The 6594-nt window shown below is 40.1% G+C and overlaps 1 protein-coding gene across 1 annotated transcript in view; it reads left to right on the forward strand.

Annotated features, from left to right (window-relative positions):
* Positions 1-377: 377 nt before the first annotated feature.
* cntn3b (contactin 3b) overlaps positions 378-6594 on the forward strand; it is a 103353-nt gene continuing 97136 nt past the window's right edge. The window contains exon 1 of the mRNA XM_024269802.2: positions 378-1042. The gene's annotated coding sequence lies outside the window, so the exon portion shown is untranslated. The remainder of the gene's footprint in view (positions 1043-6594) is intronic.

A 6594-nucleotide genomic window follows, 5' to 3' on the forward strand; every position in this document is an offset into this window, starting at 1 on the left:
ATCCAACTTTATTGATTAGTTTTTTATTTTTTATTTTTGGTAGATTTTTGTTGTTGGATTTGTATGTTTTTCCACACAACTTGTTCAAGGTGGTGAAAGTAAAAACAACACACCATATTCTTCGCACAATAGGGGGCAAAAGATTCCAAGGCGCATTGTCAATGGTCTCTTTTCAAAATGATGTCATATAGAAAGCGCAACAAGCTGTAGTGTTCATTAAGCATGACAAAATAATCATAGATATGTCAGATTTTATCACAGTAAGTCTTGAACTTGTTTGTAATACGGTAAGAAAGAAAAAAAAAAGTTTTGTCTAAAAATTTTTTTTGTTAACAAGAAGTACAACCAAAATGAATCTAAGACCCATTATTGTTCTAGGAAAAACAAGAATAAAGGCTTGGTATTTTCCATATATACATGATTTGTAAGAATGCTTTTGTATTTTTTGTGTCAAGCTTTATTGTTTTTTTTTTTCTGGATCTTTAAATTTTAAGAACAGTAACAGACTTGAGTATTTTTTTACGCAGTGAATAGAGATAGAATGGAAACAGATTGTTTCTCCACAGTGCGTATTTTGGTGTTTTCTGGGCGTGGGAGCCGTGATAGAAATCCACACACACTCAGGTGCGAACCCTCTCCAGCAGGAGGGGGCTGGCTCGTGTTGGGATGATTATTTATTCATGCGTTTCATTCTTCCGCGCGTCAGCAGTGGGCGCTTCCTGCTGCACATAAAGGCGGCGGAGCCGGAGGGACGCGCGCACACTGCGAGTCTGCGCTCCGCGGCGCCGCTGTCCTCCTCTCTCCGCCTGCAGGCAGCACCAACCGGACTGAAGGAAAGCGAGCTCGAGGAACACACATCTTCTTCCTTTTTAGGGGGAATTACGGTTCTGCAAAGGCGCGGGAGCACAAAAAGAGAAAGAAAGCATCTTTTTTTCTTTTGTTTTTGCTTACAAGAAGGAGGGAAATGCGCGCGGAGCGACGCGTCTAACGCACCGAGGAGTTTATTAAAGCAGGTCCATGAAGAGGAAAAAGATCTGCACCAGTAAGTGTGTTTTCTGATTCGCACTTTTCTGCAGTTTGGGATGGAGATGGATGAAGCGGTGCCCTCACACGCGCGCGCGCAAAGATGCGCAGAGTTGTGTGGATCGGATGAGGGCAGAGCGCGCACGCTCCTGCAGGAGCCTCAGAGGGGGATGCTGCCTCTGGGAGGACAACCCCCCTCTCTAAAAAAAAGTCCAAATGGTGGAAATTTCAGTCCCATCAAGCAAGAACATCAGAAAAAACAATTTAACAATATTAAATCCCGACAAAACCACAAAGAACTTGTGGATACAAATCCCAGCTTTGGGGGGGACAGTCAGATGCAGCCTCTGGAAATGTCCTGCACCTCAGAGAGGGATGACAGAGGGTGCAGTCATCTTTATTTATGAAACCACGGGGCACATATTTTGAGAATAACAAGCCTGACGTGAGGTGAAGCACATCCCTGAAGCCCCTCTGCGGTGCAGCATGGATCCAGCATTGTTGAGGCTTTCAAAAAGCCCTTTATATTAGAGCAGACAGCCAATTACACCCCCCTTTCTCCTGAAATGAAGTGAACAGAGGGAGAGGAAGAATGGAAAGAGGTTAAGAGTCTGCTGCTCTTCATTTTTGACCTCCACTTGGCTGCATCTATGCAGGCAGGCAGGGAGGGGGGTAAGTCTGGGGACGTGACTGGTAGTAGATGCCCTGCTGTCTCCAAAGAGCACTAACTGTACCCCCCTTGCAGCGTGCATCAGCTGAGGAACGCGGCGTGGAAACGCACATCTGCAGATGTGTTCTTCAGCATCCGCAGCGCGGTTTGTGTTCTCATCCCCAAGGAGGACTCTCGTGTGCCTTTCCCCCGCTTGCTCAGTGGAGTGATATTTCAGAAGCCGGAGCTCCTGTTTACAGTTACCGCTGCACGCCGTGCCCTCCAGCGTTCCAAGCTTGACCTTAGCTGTCTTTTTTAGTGTCAATCACACTCACGAAGTGGATTTCCTTTTTGTTCTCCTTTTTCTCTCTTAAAGCGCTTTCATCCTCCCCTCATGAAAGAAGCAGAGGCACGCCAGGAAAGAGAATTCCTGCCGCCGATTGTTTTGTGAGCGCTAACATCTGTTGGGACTGAGTCAGGGGAGTGAAAATGACATGAAATGACTTTTCATTTCAAGCCCTAATGTTCAGTTTTGGAGGCAACCACATTAGAGCTAAATGGCTCACATAGTTAGCTCTGTTTCATGAGGCATTTTGCCTCATTTTAACCTCACTTTACTATTTATTCCACAGTAGTATGTTTTTGAAATTTCATGGGGAAGTCATTTTTGGTGGATCAGTGGGAGTGCGATACTTAAATTTGAGCCTGTTTAGTTGTTATTTATGGAATAGTGGAGAAATGAAAGCTACAAAAAATATTCATTTCATTAGAGATAACGACTGTAAGCAAAATAATTTGATCTTTTTATGTTGATAAAATAAAGATGATTATTTGGTTAAACAAACAAATTATGCTAAAGATTTTCTTAAATAGTAAGAATTTCCAAATCAAAGGAAAAATGAAATATAATGTACACAGTGTTGTAAATGCTAATTTGCTTAGGTTCAAAAGGTATGTCAAAACAGATGAAGTAAGTTAGTGCACACACATTTTATTTAAGAAAAACTTAGAAAACAAATTAAACTAATAACTATTGACACTTAAGTTTAGTATCAAAACTAAATTCTTTACACAACAACATAAGATCAAAAAAACGGAAAACGCGACATTAGCATAACTTAGCCGGGAAGATTCCCTTATGAAACAAAAGAATCCTTAAAAATTTAAAATTTACAACAAGCTAAAAATAAAAATTTAAACAGGTGCAGCAAAGAAATAAAATGTTAACATGCTAACGTTTCAGTTTAATAGTTAAAAGCTCAAAATAGCAAACAAAAGATAACATTTTGAAAAACTGTTTTCTGGAACTGCTAAGCGCTGCATTAGCTTAAATTGACGGAGAAACTGAGCCTGAAGAATGTTAAAAGTTCTTTGAAAAACACAGAAGAATTTATAAAAGTAAAAAAACAACAATTAACAAAACAAAACAGGTGCAATAAAGAATTAGTATTGTAAGATGCTAATTTTATAGTGAAAATAGCTAAATAGCTAAAAGTTCAAAACAGCAGACAAATGGTCAAATTTGGAAAAATGATTATCTAAAAATGATACATTAACTTTAGTTAGCCGAGAAAAAAAAAAACCTTAATGCCAAGAGTTCTTTTAAAAAAAAAAAAACATTTAAATTAATTAACTAGCTACAAAAAAAATACCACAGGTGCACCTAAAAACTAATCCTGTAGACATGCTAATATTCTTGTTAAATGTTTCACTCAACATTTAAAAGGCAGAGAAACTATGAAATTTTGAAAAATCATTCTCATAGAATGCCACACGCAGAATTAGCATAAGAAAAAAAAGCTTTAACAATGCTAGGAGTCCACAACTACACAAAATAACTTTGCAAATGTAAAAATAAACGATATACTAGCTGAAAAAAACTGGCACAAAAAAAAAAAAACTGTAGATTTCCTAAATTTCTTGTTAAATGTTTAATAAATGAAAGCTCAAATCAAGTGTTAAAAAGGTGTTTTCTGAAAAGGCAAAAAATTAATAAGGTAAAATATGAAAAGTTTAAAAAATATATATATAAATAAAGTGTAAGACAAAAATGCTAAAGTCACATGAGTTGCTACAAGCTAATTTAGTCAACCGCATGTCAGAAAATTATTTAGAAAAGCGAAAGAAAATAAAAATTGTGAATCTTTAATTAACCAATGTCCAAAATTGCTGAACAAAATTAGAAAATATTATTTGTTAGAGTTGAGATTAACCTCAGGAAAATATATTTCAGAGAGGTTAAGGAGCTTTCCTTTGGTTCATTTCAATGGAACTTAGCAGATGAAAAGCTTTTGAGAAATTCGACATGATAAACAAAGCCAAGTGATTTGATGTTGGAAGTGCTATAATGGAACAAAGAAAGCTGAGTTTGTTGGATATACAAAGCAGAGTGAAATGACCTCACAGGAACAAATGAAACATCAGAACTCTGGTTTTGAATTCTTCAAAATAAAAGACAAAAAAATATCTGATGTTTGTGGATCTCCCATCTTTCCCAGCAGCCTTTGTGCTCTGAATCAGAGCCGAAGTGAGCGCTCGCCTTTGATAGAAAGTCTCCTTTCCTCCCTACCTGATTAGATTCTTTTGCAATTATGTTGCCCTCGGGGGGGAAATGGATGCCTTTAACCACCTCTCCTATCAATTATGCGCCAAACAACAGCCCCTGAACCAAAGAGTCATCTCATTTACTGCAGAACGCGTTTAGCCAATGACTTCCATTAGGTTTAGCTTCTGCGGAGGTGAAAGTGCGATGCCTCATTACGTCTGGCAGAGCAATCTTTCGCTCATCATTTCAGCTGAGAAGGCTGAAGGAAGAAGCAGAGAAGCCGCCGCTCCTTCAACGCTGCGGAAATCAGGAGGCAGGGCTGTTTTTTTTTGTTTTTTTTTAGATCTCTAAAGTGCCCAGAACTTTGCGTTCCTCTTCTCTGAGATCAGCTTAAGCTCCAGGTGATTCAAGGCTCTGGTGGAGCTTTTTTGAAGGCTTGGAGGGTTAGGGGTTTTGTGTGAAGGAGGACATTGTAATTTTTTCTCGTGCGTACGCTGGAAATCCAATCTGTTTGTTCACTTTATTACTTTATTGTTTAGTCACAACCATCCTTACGAGTGGATACAGGCGAAAAATGGAAAAACCTGTATCAGAGCACACAACATTTTGAGATCGTAGACCGCTCGGTGACTCCGGAGAGCAGAAATATTCCTTCTCTACCGGCATGATGCAGGCGACAGTTTTAGTGAACACTTGGATAACATGCAAGTACCGTAGCGATTATTCATTTTTTCAAACCCCAGTATATCCTCTGCACTGTGAAAGGGGCCAATTCAAGTAGTAAGTGTGCACAACCGTAGAGCACAACCTGGCTGTTTGAAATGAAGAAATTGGACAATCACAGTGTAGTTTGAGAGGGTATCCTGAGAGTGTCCTATGGTCACTTACCCCCCTTTTTTGAGTATTTGGGTACTGTCAAAAAGGGATTAGTACTCGGACCTTGCTAGTTGTTAGCTAGGTCTGAGTACTGGCCCCTTTTTGACACTCTAGTGACTAAAGTTACAGTCTAGTTACTAGACCACAGAATCACCCGTATGTCATAAATAGGTGCAGCTATATTGTGCTAACAAACACTTCACGATACAGTTACCACATTTACAACAATCCTACGACCATTTCCATAATGTCCCTTAAGAAAGGCCTATCAACCTCAAGGGAACTGCACAACACACCCTCTTTCAGATGCTCCCGGGACAACCCTAACGGGTCAAACTCCAATACGGGTGCGTGTCACTAAATCCTACTGAGGATTTTGAGTAATCAAAGACAAATATAACTAGTAGCAGATCTTCTTCTGTGGGCTTAGGCGACTGATGGGTCAGAACGACCAAGCAAAATAAATAAATTTGCACTAAAAAGTGAGACTCCTGTTTTTTTCCCTTTTGGTTCTACAGAATCTTAGACCGTGTAATCCGGTGTGATGGGGTTTTAAGCAAGCTGAATCCCCCCTTTCTTAAAATGTAAAAGAAAACCGTGGAATCCACGCTGAATGTGCCTGTCATTATGTGAGATGAGAAACAGGCAGCGGGACGGTGCAGCTAAGCCAAAAGCTGACCATGAAGTTCTGCACACCCAGCCCTGTGAGATTATGATGTTAAAACCCCGCAAATGTACCAGTTGGCGACGTAAGCAAACGGTTAGCATGGAGGTCTGTGTCAAGATGCCCACACACAACCGTGAGCTAATCCACACAACGGGGTTGTGGTGCATGGATGAGGTGCGAGCTGAAGTCTTAATCCTGAGATCATTTTCATGCTGCGATGTAGGTCAGAGCTCCAGCAAGGCCGGAAAATGTTTCTACTTCTTTGTCCACCTTGAATCATATGAAAAACTACAGCTTTGCACCAGAAAGTGCTTTAAACTGGTCATTTTTATACATTCTCTCTCCCAACTTGTCACTTATGGACGTATGGTTTGGGCCCCCTCCACGTCACTTTGGGTGTCCCCAAATCATCATTTTTTAACATGCTGGCAGTTTGTTTTTGAAGGGCTGGCTGTTCCCATTAAATCATGGGTCTCCAACCCTCAGGAACATGGTAACAGACGTGGAACTCGTACCAGAATGGTCATGTCTAGTTTCCATTGAGCGGTACAGACCAGACCAGATCCCTCTTGGCGGGTTTAGAAGGAAGCGTTTCCATCTACGCTGTCTATTGTTCTGAATTAAAAAGAAAAAAAAACCTTTATGTTGACCAATACTCCAAGGCTCTTCGATAAATGTTTTGAAGTGTTTTGATGAATATGGATCGGTAACGGATGTTCTTTGGTTATTGGGTCAGGTGAGACAGAAATCAATCAAGATACTTTATTAATCCCCTGGGGGGAAATTCATTGTTTTTCAGTACAACCAAGAACAAGACAAACAGAGAGAAGTAAA

The sequence above is a fragment of the Oryzias melastigma genome, linkage group LG5 (genome assembly GCF_002922805.2).
Source record: "Oryzias melastigma strain HK-1 linkage group LG5, ASM292280v2, whole genome shotgun sequence".
Taxonomy (NCBI): Eukaryota; Metazoa; Chordata; class Actinopteri; order Beloniformes; family Adrianichthyidae; genus Oryzias; species Oryzias melastigma.